This window comes from Pan paniscus, chromosome 6 (assembly GCF_029289425.2).
Source record: "Pan paniscus chromosome 6, NHGRI_mPanPan1-v2.0_pri, whole genome shotgun sequence".
Classification (NCBI taxonomy): Eukaryota; Metazoa; Chordata; class Mammalia; order Primates; family Hominidae; genus Pan; species Pan paniscus.
The window spans coordinates 81341773-81359671 of record NC_073255.2 but is presented as its reverse complement, the minus strand read 5'-3'; the positions used below and the strand labels follow the sequence as shown (position 1 = coordinate 81359671).

At 44.6% G+C, this 17899-nt stretch overlaps 1 long non-coding RNA gene across 1 annotated transcript in view; it reads left to right on the top strand.

Moving 5' to 3' along the window:
• The first annotated feature begins 578 nt into the window (after positions 1-578).
• The window catches only part of LOC129398224 (uncharacterized), a 49054-nt gene continuing 31733 nt past the window's right edge, over positions 579-17899 (top strand). The window contains exons 1-3 of the long non-coding RNA XR_008625954.2: positions 579-2091; positions 8202-8324; positions 14841-14877. This is a non-coding gene — a long non-coding RNA (uncharacterized LOC129398224). The remainder of the gene's footprint in view (positions 2092-8201; positions 8325-14840; positions 14878-17899) is intronic.

The window sequence follows — 17899 nt, the reverse complement described above, 5'->3', positions numbered from 1 at the left end:
AGCAGAGACAGGGTTTCACTATGTCGGCCAGGCTGGTCTCGAACTCCTGACCTCATGATCTGCCTGTCTCGGCCTTCCAAAGTGCTGGGATTACAGGCGTGAGCCACTGTGCCTGGCAATTTTTGTATTTTCAGTAGAGATGGAGTTTCACCATGTTGGCCAGGCTGGTCTTGAACTCCTGATCTCAGATGATCCACCCGCCTTGGCTTCCTGAAGTGCTAGGATTATAGGCATGAGCCACGTGGCCAGGTGATATGTATTATTTTGTGTGTGGCGTCTTTCACTTATTAATAGCGTCATGTTTTGGGAGGTTATCCATGTTGTAGCATGTATCTATCCATCTATCTATATGTATTTTTTGCAACAAGGTCTCTCACTCTGTAGGCTGGAATGCAGTGATATGATCATAGCTCCCTGCAGCCTCGACCTCCCGACTGAAGTGATTCTTCCACCTCAGCCTCCCCAGTACCTGAGACTACAAGTGCTCACCACCACACACCTGGCTAACTTTTTGTAGATAGGGGGTCGGGTCTGGCTATGTTGCCCAGGCTGGTCTGGAACTCCTGGTCTCAAGAAATCCTGCCCCCGCCTCCCAAAGTATTGGGACCAAGCCTGGCCTCCTTTTTATTTTTAAATAGTTTTCCATTGTACAAATGTAGCACATTTTATTCATCCACTCACCAGTCTCTAGTTAATGCATCTGTTGTGTTTGTTCAGATTGACTGGGGTTCAATACCCACCGGACAAGTTCCTAGATGAGTGACTTTTGGTAAATCATAATCTCTCCAAGACTGCCTCAGTTTCTTCAATTATAAAATGTCAATAATAAAGGAATCTACTTCACAGAGAGTCATGGTTGTACTGCCACAGTAATTAATAAAGTGCCAGGCACTTTATGAGGATTATCTAACACATTTATTATTTACAAAGGAGGGAACAAAGGCCATTGTGGTGGCTCACACCTGTAATCCCAGCACTTTGGGAGGTGGAGGTGGGAGAATCACCTGAGGCCAGGAGTTCAAGACCAGCCTGGGCAACATAGAGACTCTCCCATCTCTACAAAAAAATAAAAGAAAAATTCTAGCTGACCCTTTGGACAGCAAATAATTTTTTTTTAGAAAATTAGCCAGAGGGGGCCAGAAGCGGTGGCTCACGTCTGTAATCCTAGCACTTTGAGAGGCCGAGGTGGGCGGATCACGAGGTCATGAGATCGAGACCATCCTGGCTAACACGGTGAAACCCCGTCTCTACTAAAAAAAAAAAAAAAAAAAAAAAAAAAAAAGCCGGGCAGGGTGGCGGGCGCCTGTAGTCCCAGCTACTCGGGAGGCTGAGGCAGGAGAATGGCGGGAACCTGGGAGGCGGAGCTTGCAGTGAGCCGAGATTGCGCCACTGCACTCCAGCCTGGGTGGCAGAGCCAGACTCCGTCTCAAAAAAAGAAAAAAGAAAAAAAGAAAATTAGCCAGGTGGCCGGGCACGGTGGCTCATGCCTGTAATCCCATCACTTTGGGAGGCTGAGGCAGGTGGATCACGAGGTCAGGAGGTCAAGACCAGCCTGGCCAAGATGGTGAAACCCTGTCTCTAATAAAAAATACAAAAATTAGCCGGGCATGGTGGCGGGTGCCTGTAATCCCAGCTACTTGGGAGGCTGAGGCAGGGAATTGCTTGAACCCAGGAGGCAGAGGCTGCAGCGAACCGAGATCGCGCCACTGCACTACAGCCTGGGCGACAGAGCAAGACTCCGTCTCAAAACAAACAAACAAACAATAGAAAACACGAGATAATCCTGTCCGCAAACGCTCAGCAGTCTGAAGTCGGCCTGGGCGAAGGATACAGGAACACGCCCCCACCCCCCCCAACACCCCCACCCCCGAGAAAGGAGAACCTGCGGCGTGAGGTTCCGAGTCCGCCAAGCTCCCGGCATGAAGCGCGGCGCTCCTGGCCTGCACCTTGGCGCGCGGAGCTGGCACTTTGGCGCGGTTGGCGACGGTGGGGAGAGCTGTAGAGTGTGAAGTTCCTTGTCTGCTGGCAGCCAGAGGCGACGAGTCTGGACCTCATGGAAGTCCAGACTCTAGTCTGGGCGCGTCCCTTTTGGTACGCGAGGAGCCTAACGGTTGGGCCTCTGAGAGCCGAGACCCGTGGGGACTGGGCGACCCTCGTACGGAAATGAGGGCAGGGGGCTGGCTGGTCCTGTCCGGGAGGGCCCCGGGGTAGGGACAGGGACGAACGGGACTCAAGCCCCTCCGAACCTCCACAACCTGTGTCTGGGGTGCGGGGCCGAGCACCTCCGTGTCCGGCTGCCTTTCAATGTGCCCCTTCCTTCTCTCATTCATTTACCAGCGTTTCTGGGTCACAGTGCGGGGGTGGAGCCCAGCCTGGTATCCGACCCGGGACTTAGAAGGCTGTAAAGGCCTGAGTCTGTCCGCTCTGAAAGTAGGTGGAGGAGAGACGAATCAGGTCCGGGTAGAGCTCAGCTTGCCCCACCGGGCCCTGGGAGCCCTCACTCCGAAGAGCTGCCCTCAGAGTTTGATGGGAACAGTCAACACTGTGAGGGAAGGGGCGAGTTTTTGGGTGGAGAAGGGAAGGATGTGAGCCAGGACTGGGACCGGAGAAACAGCACGGGGTGTGTGGGTGTGTACAGGCGAGGGTAAAAGGTTTTCTGACAGTTTAACTCCACGTGGTCTTTTCCGTGCTTGTTCGTTGCGCCTAGTGCAAATGGAAGTTTTTGCATCTACTCCGAATGTGGGTTTTATATGATTGATATTAACTTGTAGGTATTATCTAACTTGTGTTCTCTGTGAACTGACTGATACAGTTTCCTTCACGTTCTCTTGCCTCATGTTTAATGGTTATATGTACTATGGCATTTCAGATGTTTATATTTTTAATTAATTAATTTTGTTTTTTCTTAAGAAACAGAGTCTTGCTGTGTCCACCAGTGGGAGTGTGGTGGTGTAATCATGGTTCACTGCAGCCTCGACCTTCTGGACTCAAGCAGTCCTGCTTCAGCCTCTCCGGTAGCTGGGACTGCAGGCCCACACCATCACTCACTGTTCATTTTTTTTTTTTAAGTTTTTGTAGACAGAGGGTCTCACTACAGCCTAGGCTGGTCTCAAGTGATACTGAGCTCAAGTGATCCTCCTGCCTTGTACTCCCAAAGTGCTGGGATTGCAGGTGTGAGCCACCTCACCTGGCTCTTTTTGAGTTTTTTTTTTTTTATTGACTTAACATAATATGTCTGTGTAACTGAAATGAAAGGCTCATGAAACAATAATGTATGGCGTACACTCTCATATTGTTTATTTTTTTGTTAAAATGAATGGGGCCAAGCGTGGTGGCTCATACTAGTAATGCCAGCACTTTGGGAAGCGTAGGCAGGAGGATCACTTGAGCCTGGGTGGTAGAGACCAGCCTGGGCAACATAGGGAGACCCTGTGTCTGCAAAAAATAAAAAAGTTAGCTGAGTGTGGTGGTTCATGCCTGTAGTCTCAGCTACTTACGAGGCTGAGATGGGAGGACCGCTTGATCCCAGGAGGCTGCAATGAGCTGAGATCCAGCCACTACATTCCTGCCAGAGTGGCAGAGCAAGCCTCTGTCTAAAAAAAAATAAAAATAAAAATAAGTTGACCTACTGAATTAATTTTGCAACCTACTGATGGGATTTCATCTGCAACCTGAAAAACTATTAATATATTTTACTCTTGTATAAGCCATCATTACTAATTTTTCCCTGCTTACTAGAGCATTTCCTGTGAGCATACAATCCTGCTTTAGTGTATTCATCTTAAGAAAATCCTGTCCTCACATACATGTCAGCCTCTTTTTTTTTTTTTTTTTTTTTTTGAGACGGAGTCTTGCTCTGTTGCCAGGCTGGAGTGCAGTGGCACCATCTTGTGTCACTGCAACCTCAGCCTCTTGGGTTCAAGCAATTTTCCTGCCTCAGCCTGCTGAGTAGCTGGGACTACAGGTGCATGCCGCCATGCCCAGCTAATTTTTTCTTTTTGGAATTTTAGTAGAGATGGGGTTTTACCATGTTGCCCAGGCTGGTCTCAAACTCTTGAGCTCAGGCAATCAGCCCAGCTCGGCTTCCCAAAGTGCTAGGATTACAGGTGTGAGCCACCACACCTGGCCACATGTCCACCTCTTACTCCATTTCTGCTTCCCATCCCAACAAAACTTCTTGAAAGTGCTGATTAGACCCTCATTCTCTCAACCATTCTGTTGGGCTTTCATCCTCACTGGTCTACAGAAATGACTGTTAAGATTACCTGATCCAGTGGGGCGCATTGGCTTACGCCTATAATCCCAGCATTTCAGGAGGCCAAGATGGGCCAATTGTCTGAGGTCAAGAGTTTTAGACCAGCCTGGTCAACATGGCGAAACCCCATCTCTACTAAAGATACAAAAATTAGCCGGGTGTGGTGGTGGGCACCTGTAATCTCAGCTACTCAGGAGGCTGAGGCAGGAGAATCACTTGAACTCGGGAGGCAGAGGTTGCAGTGAACCAGATTGTGCCACTGCACTGCAGCCTGGGTGACAAAGCAAGACTGTTTCAAAACAAAAACAAAAACAAAAACCTGATCCCTCCATCTTGTCAAATGCAGATGTTGATTTTCTGGCCTCAACTTTCTTGATCTCTCAGCAGTGGTTAATACAGAAACTCTAGAAACTTTCTTTTCTTTGTGATATATGCTCCCTTTTGATATTTCCTCCTACATCAAGGACTACTTCACAGTGTCCTTCCCTGGGTCTCGTTCCTCCCTTGCTTGATGTCTGAGTGTTGAGGTATCTTAGGGCTCAGTCCTGGGACCCTTTCTCTCCACACTCTGTCATTTAACCCATCTATGTGCTGATAGTTCCCAAAGATATGTTTCTAACCTTCTTCTCATCATCTATCCAATTGCATAGACCAAAAATCTAGCCCTCTCTCCTCACTTCCTAAATCCAGTCCATCAGTGGTCCTGTTGTCTCCACCCTAGAACGTATTTTGAATGCAGTTACTTTTCAGCATCTCCACTGTTAGCTTTATAGTCCATCACCTCTGGGCTGGATTAAGCAATAGCCTTAGAGTGTTCACTCTTCCCCAGCCTCCATTCTGTTCTCCACATGGCAACTGGAGTGATCTTAAGTAATGATTGGAACATGTCACCCCTGGATAAAACCCTTCATTGACTTTCCATTGCACTTAGAGGAAATCTCCATCTCTTACCGGGACCTGCAAGACCCTGTAAAACCTCACCTACTCCCCAGCCTTACCACTTGCCACTCTCCCAACCTCCCAGACACACACTTTCCACTGACAGGTATTTCCTTCTCCTCTAACCTTCTAAGCACTTCCTGAGGACCATTGCGTTGCGGTACCCTCTGTCTGGTATACTTTCCTCCTCGCCCTCGCCCTCGCCCTGTTCTCATCTTCTTATTTATTTATTTTTAATTTTTTAATGGAATCTTCCTCTGTCACCCAGGCTGGAGTCCAGTGGTGCAGTCTCAGCTCACTGCAACCTCTGCCTCCTGGCCTCCTGGGTTCAAGGGATTCTCCTGCTTCACCCTACCAAGTAGCTGGGATTACAGGTGTGTGCCACCATGCCCAGCTAATTTATGTATTTTTAGGAGAAACAGGGTTTCCATGTTGGCCAGACTGGTCTTGAATTCCTGACCTCAGGTGATCTGCCTGCCTCAGCCTCCCAAAGTGCTGGGATTACAGGCGTGAGCCACCACACCTGGCCACCTGTTCTCTACTTGGGTTGTGTCCCTTTTCAAAGTTGCCTTTCCTCTTCAGTAAGTCTAACTAACATAAGCTCTTTTTGTCTCTCATAGCACCTTGATTTACTTTCCCTCAAATAATTACAAGTTGCAGTGATAAATGTATGCTTACTTGTTTGGAGGGTGGGGACCAGTGTCTGTTCACCTAGTGCTTAGCATTGCATCTGGCACACAGTAGGCATTCAGCAAATACTTGTTCAATAAAGTAATATAACACTTTATTAGCTTCATAAATATAGTCATCTCTCAGCATCTTTGGGGGATTGGTTCCGGGACCCCCTGCGTATACCAAAATTCACAGATGCTCAAGTCCCTGATATAAAACGGTGTAGTATTTGCATATGATCTATGCATATTCTCCCATATAGTTTAAATCATCTCTAGATGCCTTATTATGATACCATGACATGTAATGCCAGTTTTTGTCCATGGTTCCTGGCTCATAACTGCCATAGTCCTTGTTACTTTCTAAATGACTAAAACAGTAAGCATAACTTTTGTTAAAGTATTTGTCCTTTGTCCATGGTTCCTGAAGTGGCCTTGGAACAGCTTCAGAGCAGTAAAGGTGAAGGACAGTCTTTTGTTAGAATGTTGGGGCACTCTAAGCCTCAGAAGCAGGCCTCAGAAAACAGAAGATCTGTCTCTTGCCCTCTAATCATCCCCTGCCTTTCTGTCTTAGAGCTGGCCGTAAAGAAATCTCTGACGTATCTTGTCTGATTTTAGGTTACAAGACCCCCATTTCAGAGGGGGTTGTGCCCCTTACCCAGGAGGAAGGAATAGAGAGAGGCCAAGGAGAATCTGGATGGGCCTTGCTGGGTTTCTGCACTCAGTTAGATGACACTCTTTGTCCAATCAGTTACTGTGAGGTTGGTCATGCTTCAATAATCTCTCTCTAGTGAAATCTCTACAAAACGCCCAAGAGAACTTCTGGATAGCCTAACAGGTGGAAGTTTCTGGAGGGTGGTATGCCTGGGGAGGGCATAGAGCTCTGCGCCCCCTCTCCATCCCTCACCCTGTGCACCACTTAATCTGTATCCTTGGTAATACCCTTTATAATAAACCAGTAAACCTAAGTAAGTGTTCAAATTAATGAAGCCTAAAGAGGAGGTCCTGGGAACTGCAGCTTGAAGCCCGCCATTGAGAAGTTCTGGAGGCCCTGACCTGTGAGACTGGTGTCTGAAGTAGGAGCAGTCTTCTGGGACTGAGCCCTCAGCCCGTGGAATCTGACACTGTTTTCAGATAGTTAGTGTCCGAATTGAATTGGATTGGAAGGTACCCAGCTAGTGCTGGCTGCAGAATTGATGGCTTACTTATTGATAGAGAAAAATCCCCATGCATCTGGTCACAGAAGTCTTCTGTGTTGATTGTTGTCAGGTGAGAGCAGAGGAAAACCAGTTTGATTCTCAACCAACTTATAATACATGATGCAATGTAAAGGCTGTGTAAATAGTTGTTGTACTGTGTTGTTTAGGGAATAATGACAAAAAGCAGTCTATCCATGTTCAGTGTAGAGGCAGCCATCCTAGGCCTAACTACATAGTACATGTCAGCAACAATGTAGCATTTTCTTAAACATTTTTTTTGCATGTTTTTCATTCCAGGTTGGTTGAATCTAAGGATGTGGAACCTGAGGCTAAGGAGAGCCGACTGTATAAATTCATTAGCTAGCATCCTAGTTGCTAGGCGTGTATATTTTCTGATTTTCCTAAGTGAAATGGTTTGAATCAAGGGGTTTTTGTTCTTGTAACAGCCTGTCCACTTCTGCCAAGTAGTCAGTGACTTCCTGTAACCAATCAAGAATTTTGCAGCCAGTAATTCATGGGAAAATGAGGTTTCCTGAGATAGACATGTGATTTGGGAGTGGAAGGGCCCTGGAGTGGAAAGGTCTGGAAGCCTAACTTCTGGTCCTCACCTGGTCTTCAACAGGAGGCGTGACCTTTGGAAGTCTGCTCCTTAGGATCTTTAGCAGAACCTTGAGTTGCAGATACAGTTGACCCTTGAACAACACGAGCTTGAACTTCATGGATCTCCTTATACGCAGATTTTAAAAAATAAATGCAGTTGGCCCTCCATATCTGCAGGTTCCACATCTGCAACCAAATGCAGAGAATGAAAATACAGTATTTGAGGGATGAGAATATACCTGCATATGTGGAGAGCTGGCTTCCTAGCTGCTGGTTCTGCAAGGCTCTCTGGGACACAAGCATGTTCGGATTTTGGTGTATGTGGGGGTCCTGGGATCAATCTCCAATACATACCAGAGGATGCCTGTATATTGTACCTCTATCAGACACTCCCAGAACCTGAAGCGAGGAGGCACAATGAACAACTCCTCTAAGTTTTTGCTACTTTTTAAAATTCTGATTGAGGAAATACCTACTAAGTAACTAATACATAATAATAATAATAATAATACCAGAAATTTCTTCTTTTTTTTTGAGACGGCGTTTCACTCTTATCACCCAGGCTGCAGTGCAATGGCACGATCTCGGCTGACTGCAACCTCTACCTCCTGGGTTCAAGCGATTCTCCTGCCTCAGACTCCTGACTAGCTGGGACTACAGGTATGTGCCACCATGCAAAATATTTATATAGCAAAGTTAGGTATTTCTGTATATTAGGTATTTACTATTTGGCTAACTTTGTCTATAAATGATCACTGATATGGCTGGAAAGGTTTGTGTCAACTCTTTTATTCTTTTTATTTATTTGTTTATTTATTTTGAGACAGAGTCTTGCTCCATCAACCAGGCTGGAGTGCAGTGGTGCGAACTCAGCTCGTGGCAACCTCTGCCTCCTGGGTTCAAACGATTCTCCTGCGTCAGCCTCCCGAGTAGCTGGGATTACAGGCGCCCGCCACCACACCTGACTAACTTTTTTGTATTTTTAGTAGAGACAGGGTTTCATCATGTTGGCCAGGATGGTCTCAATCTCTTGACCTCATGATCCGCCCACCTTGGCCTCCCAAAGTGCTGGGATTACAGGTGTGAGCCACCGCACAGCCCACTTTTTTTTTTTGAGACGGAGTCTCATTCTGTCGCCCAGGCTGGAGTGCAGTGGCGTGATCTCGGCTCACTGCAAGCTCTGCCTCTCAGGTTCATGCCATTCTCCTGCCTCAGCCTCCCGAGTAGCTGGGACTACAGGCGCCTGCCACCACGCCCAGCTATTTTTTTGTATATTTAGTGGAGACGGGGTTTCACTGTGTTAGCCAGGATGGTCTCTATCTCCTGACTTCATGATCCGCCCGCCTTAGCCTCCCAAAGTACTGAGATTACAGTCGTGAGCCACCGCGCCCGCAGCCCACTCTTTTATTCTTGAATGTAATATATATAATTAGGAAAATGGACACTATCCTCTGTACTATCTTTTTGAGGTAGTGTCAGGATTTCTTTCTTTTCACAGCTGGAAATACTGATATTTAGAAAAGGTGCGTAATAGGTACTATAACATCCCAGTAACAGGACTGCAAAGAGGATACTCGTTTGCTAGCTCCCAAGAGAATGCTACAGGTTAAGTTGTTTATTGACTTCAGAAGCTGCCCAGTTTGCTTGTACCAGACTTTAGTTTTTCAGAGCATGACTTGATAGCATAGGCTGGGCATAGGAGAATTTGAGCAATTCTTTTCGTCATTGCCTGCGTAAGAGTTGACTGTGTGGCAATTAATAGGCACTGTTTGCATGTGCCGTTTGTGTATGTGTGTGCTTCTGAGGAAAGTTCACCAAGAGATCATTTTGTTCTGTTTATTCGGAATTCAGTTTCCGAATAAACTGAATTGTTTATATCCATTTAATTGACTCACCAAGTTAAGCAAATTTTACAAATTAAATGTCAACTAGAAAGTCAACTTCAGTCATCTAATTCATTACTTAAGGAAATTAAGTAACTGCCTGCCTGTAGTATAAATTTAGACAGTCTTTGAAATGTGTTTGGAGTATTTGCTTTAAACACATGTAAATAAAATAAGTACTATTCTAAGTCCTACAGGAGAATATTAAGTTTTTGTATAGGTAAGCAGTTTCTGGAAATCTGATTGCATGTGAACGTATTACATAATAGTAAAGTGTGAGCTGTAGAGCAGACAGTTCCAGCTTTGTAGAGATCTACAGCTTGTACATTTATAATTGCTAGATGTGTCCATTAAGTTCTACTAGCTCTAAAACACTTTTGAAGACCTGGAGCAGTAGGTCATGCTTGTAATCCCAGCACTTTGGGAGGCCACGGCGGGGGGGATCACCTGAGGTCAGGAGTTCGAGACTAGCCTGACCAACATGGAGAAACCCCATCTCTACGAAAAATACAAAATTAGCTGGGACATGCCTGTTAATCTCAGCTACTTGGGAGGCTGAGGCAGGAAAATCGCTTGGACCCGGGAGGTGGAGGTTGCAGTGAGATGAGATTGGGCCATTGCATTCCAGCCTGGGCAACAAGAGCAAAACTCCATCTCAAAAAAAAAAGAAAACAAAACAAAACAAAAAAAACTTTTGGGGCAAATGTATTTTACATCCTCAATTATAAGTTACAGTAATTTTATTTTTAACTTTATGGCATTCTTTATTTTAGTTTTACATTTTCATATTCCTTAACTTCTTAGCATGAAAAATTTTAAACCTGTGAAACAGCTGCAAAAACAGTACCACAAATACCTGTATTATACTCATTACCTGAAGTCACCACTTGTTAACATTTTGATTTGGGTATTTGCTACCCTTCTCCCTTCCCCCTTCCCTTCTTTTTTTTTTTTCTTTTTCTTTTTTTTTTTTTTTTTTTGAGAGGGAGTCTCGCACTGTCGCCCAGGCTGGAGTGCAGTGGTGCCATCTCGGCTCACTGCAACCTCCACCTCCCAGGTTCAAGTGATTCTCCTGCCTCAGCCTCCTGCTGAGATTACGGGCGCCTGCCACCACACCCAGCTAATTTTTTGTATTTTTAGTAGATACAGAGTTTCACTATGTTGGCCAGGTTGGCTTTCTTTCTTTCTTTCTTTCTTTTTTTTAATTAGAGACACTTGAGCCCAGGCTGGATCTAAACTCCGGGCTGAAGCGATCCTCCTTTCTCAGCCTTCGGAATAGCTGGGATGACAGGTGTGAGCCACCGTGCCTGGAATTCCCTTATTTCTTTTGCACAGGCATGAGCTTTCTCTCCATACACAGGTGCACACACTTACTTTACTGAACCATTAGAGAGTTGTAGACAGCAGATCATTTCACCCCTTCTTGGAAAAGGGCATTCTGTGTAGCTACAGTCGCCTTATCACACTCAGGAAACTTAGCGCTGATATATCTACTATTATTAAGATACAATGTAGGCCAGGTGCAGTGGCTCATGCCTGTAATCCCAGCACTTTGGGAGCCGAGACGGGCGGATCACTTGAGGTCAGGAGTTGGAGAGCAGTCTGGCCAGCGTGATGAAACCCCATCTCTACTGAAAATACAAAAATTAGCCAGGTGTGGTGGTGCATTCCTATAGTCCCAGCTACTTGGGAGGCTGAGGTGGGAGAATTGGTTCAACCTGGGAGGCGGAGGTTGCAGTGAGCCGAGATCGTGCCATTGCACTCTAGCCTGGGCAACAGAGCCAGACTTTGTCTCAAAAAAAAAAAAAAAAAAAAGATGCAATGTAAACTCACATTCCTTCAGTTGTCCTAATAGTGTTCTTTTTCCTCCCAATTCAGGATCCAGTGAAGAACTACACATTGCATTTAGTTGTCATGTTTCTTTAATTTCCTTTTCTCTGGAAGTTTCCTTAGCTTCTTTTTGTGACATTGGCACTGTGACAAATGACATTGATATTTGAAGAGTCTAAATCTAACCCAGTTGTTTTGAAGACTGTTCCTCAATTTGGAATTCTCTGATTATATCCTCATGGATAGATTTGAATTAAACATCTTGGGGCTGGATTGCTCTGAGGGATGTCTTTCTCATGCATCACATCATTATTGGTGCTGTGAAATTGGATAACTTGATTAAGTTGATGTCTGTCTGGTTTCACCATATCCTGTTGTCAACAACCTGTCATTTAGTGTGGTTACAGTAAATTCTCAAGGGTAAAAACTGCCTTAAAAAAAAATTCCCCAACACATACAGCCCGTTTAGGACTTCATAAAAAGGTAGATAAGGTACCTCTTGACCTTTTATTAAATAAAGAAGGGCCTAGCATACATTGGCATTTTGTCAGAGTATTTAGCTGGGTTAAAAAAAATTATCTTGCTGATAAAAGAAAATCAATGAATAAATCAGCTTCTGTCAGCCAGAGTCTGCAAAATGCAGTACCTGTGTAAACATCGATTGTTCTCTTGATCCCAAAACACAGATTCATTAAAACTTATGTGAAAGAGAGTTTTCCTCCTTTATATTTGTTCTAGAAGAGGCAAAGAATGTTCTTTGGATTCTTACATTACAGTATTGACTTTTTCAGTGGCGTAGTAACTTGGAATGGCCAAGGACAAATTTTCACAGAGCGTGCAATATTCTGAATGACAGAGAAGGGGCAATGATTTGGAAATGAAATTGTAACGGTGCACCTGGGATGGATCCGTTGGTCCTGAAGAGAAACAATATTCATATTTTTTCTCCAGTTAACTATTCCAGGAAGGGATGTCTTAACGCCTCATATTTTGGAGAGCACAGGGAGTTATAACTCAATTTCAAGCAAAGATAGGAGGAAGCCAGTGGGCTGATTTCCTGATTAAGCAGGCAAAGATGACATGTGGTTTGATTTGTCATTTTCAATTTTAAATGAACTCTGTCACATGCACTAATTATGCATTGTCTTTCCTGTGTTAGATTCCTTTCAAATATGATACTCTTTGTGACTTCAGTGTGTTTGTGGTCATTTGGGCAAAGCAGCACTTTTGTGAAATCGTAGCTTGAATCACTGGTAGCATTTGGTAAGCTTCACAGAGCTGATTTGATTACAGTGCTGACATCACTGTGCTGATGACCTAAGGCCTAGGTTGAGCCCTGTGTGAACCACTGTTGGTTTTGCTTTATTTATTGACTGGGAAATCAACTATCTGTTTGGCCCATGCTTTTGAAATCTTGGGTCATCATTTGCATCATCTCACTGCACTCCTGGTTTAAGACATACAGGGGTCTCTGTTGCACAATATGTCAAGCGCAGACCCCTCTACCTGATTTTTCAGGATTCTGCATTACCAGTTTCCATTCATCCAGTCCAGTCTCATTTCCCACAGCTCCATAGTTGCCTTCCACTTTATTTAGACTTCTTACTGTGTGACCTTGAGCAAGTTATTTAATTTCTGAACCTTGGCTTCCTGTCTATAGAGTAGGAATCATACGAATAGCTTCTACATCATAGGGTTTTTAATGACAATTAACTGAGATAATATCTTTTAAAAATAATAACCTTCCATTATGGAGATGTTAATACAAGTACCAAGAACTGTGCTAAACTTTTAAAATTTGTTGTCTCACTTCATCATAACAGTTTGATGAGGTAGGAGGAGCTGGTGGTAGTGGTAGTTGCACAGGTAGTAGTAATGATAACGTTGGTGCTTATTGAGCACTTAATATGTTCCGGGTATTTTACATGTTTCCAGTGAACCCTGTGAACAGTCTTACAAGGTTGATACTATAATTGCCATTTGATAGATAGGAAATTTAAGCATAATGAGATTAAGTAACTTGCCCAGATTCACATAGCCAAAGAATGCAAGAGCTGGATTGAAATCCAGGCCACACTTTTAGATACTAGTTTCATCCCATTTTTAGTTTAGAAGGAAAACTTGGGGAGTAATTAACTAAAACTCTCACAGCATATAAATGGCAGAGCTAGAATGTGAACCCAAATCTGATTTCAAAACTATATTCTTTGTCATACTCCACTGCCTCCAGACTGCTGAAAACAATGCTTTCTGATATGCTATTGTAGAGTGGATCGATTGTGATTTAATATACATCACATTGTTGTTTCTTCACTCAGGAAAGATGGCATATTGCCTGGATTAACTGTTACACAGGGAACGAGGCTTTTGGCCACTGCTTGCCACCCTGACTGTACCTGTTGAGTTGACGTAGGTGGTGAACACCCTGGGAGCATGGCGGATATTTGGCAGGATACTTGCCCATGGCTGGAATTCCCAGTGGTGACATTGGTGTTAAGTGGGCCATTTCTGTTGATTCAGCAGGAGGATGTGGCTGCCCAAGATGTCAATAGCTGATGGGAGGCAGATAATAATGGGGAGAGGACATGGCTGTTGGATGGGACAGCACTTTGTTCCCAAGTCTGCTCTGAAATTGCCCACAGCTAGCTAAACCATGTTGGACTTAAGACATTTCTCAGTTTCAGTTTTAGGTGGTAGCCCCCAAATTCTAAAAGCGGACTACTACATCTTGACAGGAATTCTTTTTTTTTTTTTTTGAGACAGAGTCTCTCTGTGTCGCCCAGGCTGGAGTGCAGTGTCGCGATCTCGGCTCACTGCAAGCTCCGCCTCCCCGGTTCATGCCATTCTCCTGCCTCAGCCTCCCGAGTAGCTGGGACTACAGGCACCTGCCACCACGCCCGGCTGATTTTTTTTTGTATTTTATTGATTGATTGATTGATTGTAGAAATGGGGTTTCACCATGATAGCCAGGATGGTCTTGATTTCCTGACCTCATGATCCGCCTGCTTCGGCCTCCCAAAGTGCTGGGATTACAGGTGTGAGCCACCGTGCCCGGCCCCCAACTTGACAGGAATTATTATTATTATTATTATTATTATTATTATTGAGACGGAGTCTCGCTCTGTCGCCCAGGCTGGAGTGCAGTGGCGTGATCTTTGCTCATTGCAAACTCCGCCTCCCGGGTTTATGCCATCCTCCTGCCTCAGCCTCCTGAGTAGCTGGGACTACAGGCGCCCGCCACCACACCCGGCTAATTTTTTGCATTTTAGTAGAGACGGGGTTTCACTGTGTTAGCCAGGATGGTCTCAATCTCCTGACCATGTGATTCGCCCGTCTTGGCCTCCCAAAGTGCTGGGATTACAGGTGTGAGCCACCGCGCCCGGCAGATGGGAATTCTTTTACAGATATTTGATACCCAGAAAGGGGTGTGAGCCCAGACTGATAACTTACTTTTCTTTTTCAGGAAGGATGTCGATTCTGCGCTTCTCAGTAACTACGTGGTAAATTGAACTGTTACATTTTCCTCTCTGATAATTTGCCCTTTGCTTGTAAGATTGTTGAATTGATTTTGGTTAGAAATGACTGAATTCAGGCTAGGTGCAATGGCTCACGCCTATAATCCCAGCACTTTGGGAGGCTGAGGCAGATGGATCACTTGAGGTCAGGAGTTCGAAACCAGGCTGGCCAACATGGTGTAACCCCATCTTTACTAAAAATACAAAAATTAGCCAGCTGTGGTGGCACGTGCCTGTAGTCCCAGCTCCTTGGGATCCCAACTGAGGTAGGAGGATCACTTGAACCTGGGAAGTGGAGGTTGCAATGAGCCAAGATCGCGCCACTGCACTCCAGCCTGGGCAACAGAGCCAGGCTCTCTCCAAAAAAAAAAAAAAAAAAAAAAAAAAGGATGTAGTTGAATTTTCCACTTCAAAACAAGACATGTGGCACCATCTAGTGGACCTTGGAATAGTCTAAGCTTAATATGTTATACGTAGTACTTCAGGGAAGCTGGGAAGACTCTAATTCAGAGCAGGCAAATTTCAGTAAATCTCAAAGATTCTAGATAATCATTTGGGATGTAGTCATAGGATAGAAGCATCTATTTTAGAGCTGTTTCTGCAAAATTTCCCATTGAAATATTTATGCTTTTTCCTAATTATCACCCTTGATATATTTATATATTTATAATGCTTTTATACATTGTTATTTTAATCTTCAAATAGTCTTTTGGGTATTAACATTGTTATTTTGAAAGTGAGTTTAGTTGACTCACCTTTCTGAATAGTAGAAATTAACAAATTTATAATTTTTTGGGCGTAGGGTGGGGTTCCCAGGGAAAGGAAAAGAAGGAAAAAGATTGGTAAGACGGAAGATATTCCAGCATTTTTGCCTCCTATTTGGCACTAGCAAAACCATCTGATAGGCTCACTCCAGGTGTAGAAAGAACCATTTATACCTTGACTGTGAATTTTCCATGTGCTAGAGTCTAAACTCAGGAAGACTCAGAGGAGGTCTAGAAGGTAGTAGGTTAAGTGCTGTGGCTCATGCCTGTAATCTCAGCACTTTGGAAGGCCAAGGAGAGAAGACTGCTTGAGGCTATGAGTTAGAGATCAGCCTGGGAAACCTAGCAAGACCCCCAGCTCTTAAAAAAATAAATTAGCTGGGCATGGTAGCAAACACCTACTATGGTCCTAGCTACTTGGAAGGCAGAGGGGAGGTTTGCTTCAGCCCAGGAGTTTGAGGTTACAGTGATGACCACTGTACTCAAGCCTGGGAGACAGCCTTTGGGACCCTGTCCCCTAAAAAAAGCTCCCAGAGTGGAAGACAGCAAAAAGAAAGAAACCGCCTCCCTTCCACATCCCCCCAAAAGAAAAGAAGGTAGTAGAATAAACAGAGTTGGCCATATTCTTTCCTCTCTAAAGGCTCAGTCTCAAGTGGTTGCAGCTTAGAACAGGAAGGAAATGGTTGAATGGTTTTTGGCCAAGCCTTTGGCTTTTAGGAGCCTCCTTGTCCAGTTTGGACTTTGCTAGGCGTTTGGGTGTTTTATCCATTGGGGAAACATTGCATTCATTGATCTCATGCCACTATTTCTGAAAGGAACAGCAGATGAGAGGGGTCGCATTGTATTTAGTGATGGTGTGTGAGCCTGCATTTTCTTCACTTCTGTGGTAGAATCTCTAAAACAGGAATGAGACTGAGATTCCCCCCTGCCTCCAGCACTCTAATGCATGCATGTTTTATCCTTGTGGGGAAAGTTTGCTTCTAAAAATCCATAGCATTTTTTCCTCCCCTTTTTTTGGTAAACTCTGTCTTATCACTTGCTTCAAAATTTTTCTTTTCCAGAAAGAAATTATTATGTTAGATTTTTTTTTTTTTTTTTTTTTTTGAGATTGAGTCTCACTCTGTCGCCCAGGCTGGAGTGCAGTGGCACGATCTCGGCTCACTGCAAGCTCCACCTCCCGGGCTCATGCCATTCTTCTGCCTCAGCCTCCCGAGTAGCTGGGACTACAGGCGCCCGCCACCACGCCCGGCTAATTTTTTTTGTATTTTTAGTAGAGATGGGGTTTCACCGTGTTAACCAGGATGGTGTCGATCTCCTGACCTCGTGATCTGCCTGCCTTGGCCTCCCAAAGTGCTGGGATTAAAGGTGTGCACCACCGCACCTGGCCTATGTTAGATTTTTATACTAGAGAAGCAGAATTCTTTTTTAACAAAATATTTGTTTTAAGAAAATTTGCTTTCAAATAGTATGTTTTTGAGATCAGAGGAGATTAGTGATGTGTATATTGATAGGAAATGTTTGAAATTTTTTTTTTTTTTTTTTGAGATGGAGTCTTGCTCTGTTGCCCAGGCTGGAGTGCAGTGGCGTGATCTCAGCAACCTGCAACCTCCGCCTCCCAGGTTCACGCCATTCTCTTGCCTCAGCCTCAAGAGTAGCTGGGACTACAGGTGCCTGCCACCACGCCTGGCTAATTTTTTGTATTTTTAGTAGAGATGAGGTTTCACCATTTTAGCCAGGATGGTCTTGATCTCCTGACCTCATGATCCGCCCGCCTCAGCCTCCCAAAGTGCTGGGATTACAGGCATGAGGCACCGCACCTGGCCATATTTGAAATATTTTAGGTAAATTAATGAATTTGGATTATTTGGCTTATATAAAAGAGCATTTTTTTAATGTCATATGCCTCTGGGACTCATATTTGCTCAAATCCAAGAATTGGAAGCTGCGTAATGGGCGGGTGAAAGGAAGTACTACAGTTTCCTGTTTATCCTTCAAAACCACTGACCTTAGATAGATATATTTCTCAAATTTATTCATAAACTTCTTTTGTGTATCTCCTCCTGGGTGTTTCATTTACTAACTGATCTGAAAGAGCAGCGTAAAGAAAGTGGAAAGAATAAACACAGCTCTGGGCAACAGAACTTGAACACTATCACCTATGAAGTAAGGCTGGGCTTCTGCCAGGCCTACCTAAAGTACCATTGAGGGAGGGGGGTTTATTCTCCCAACGACTGGCTGCTGAA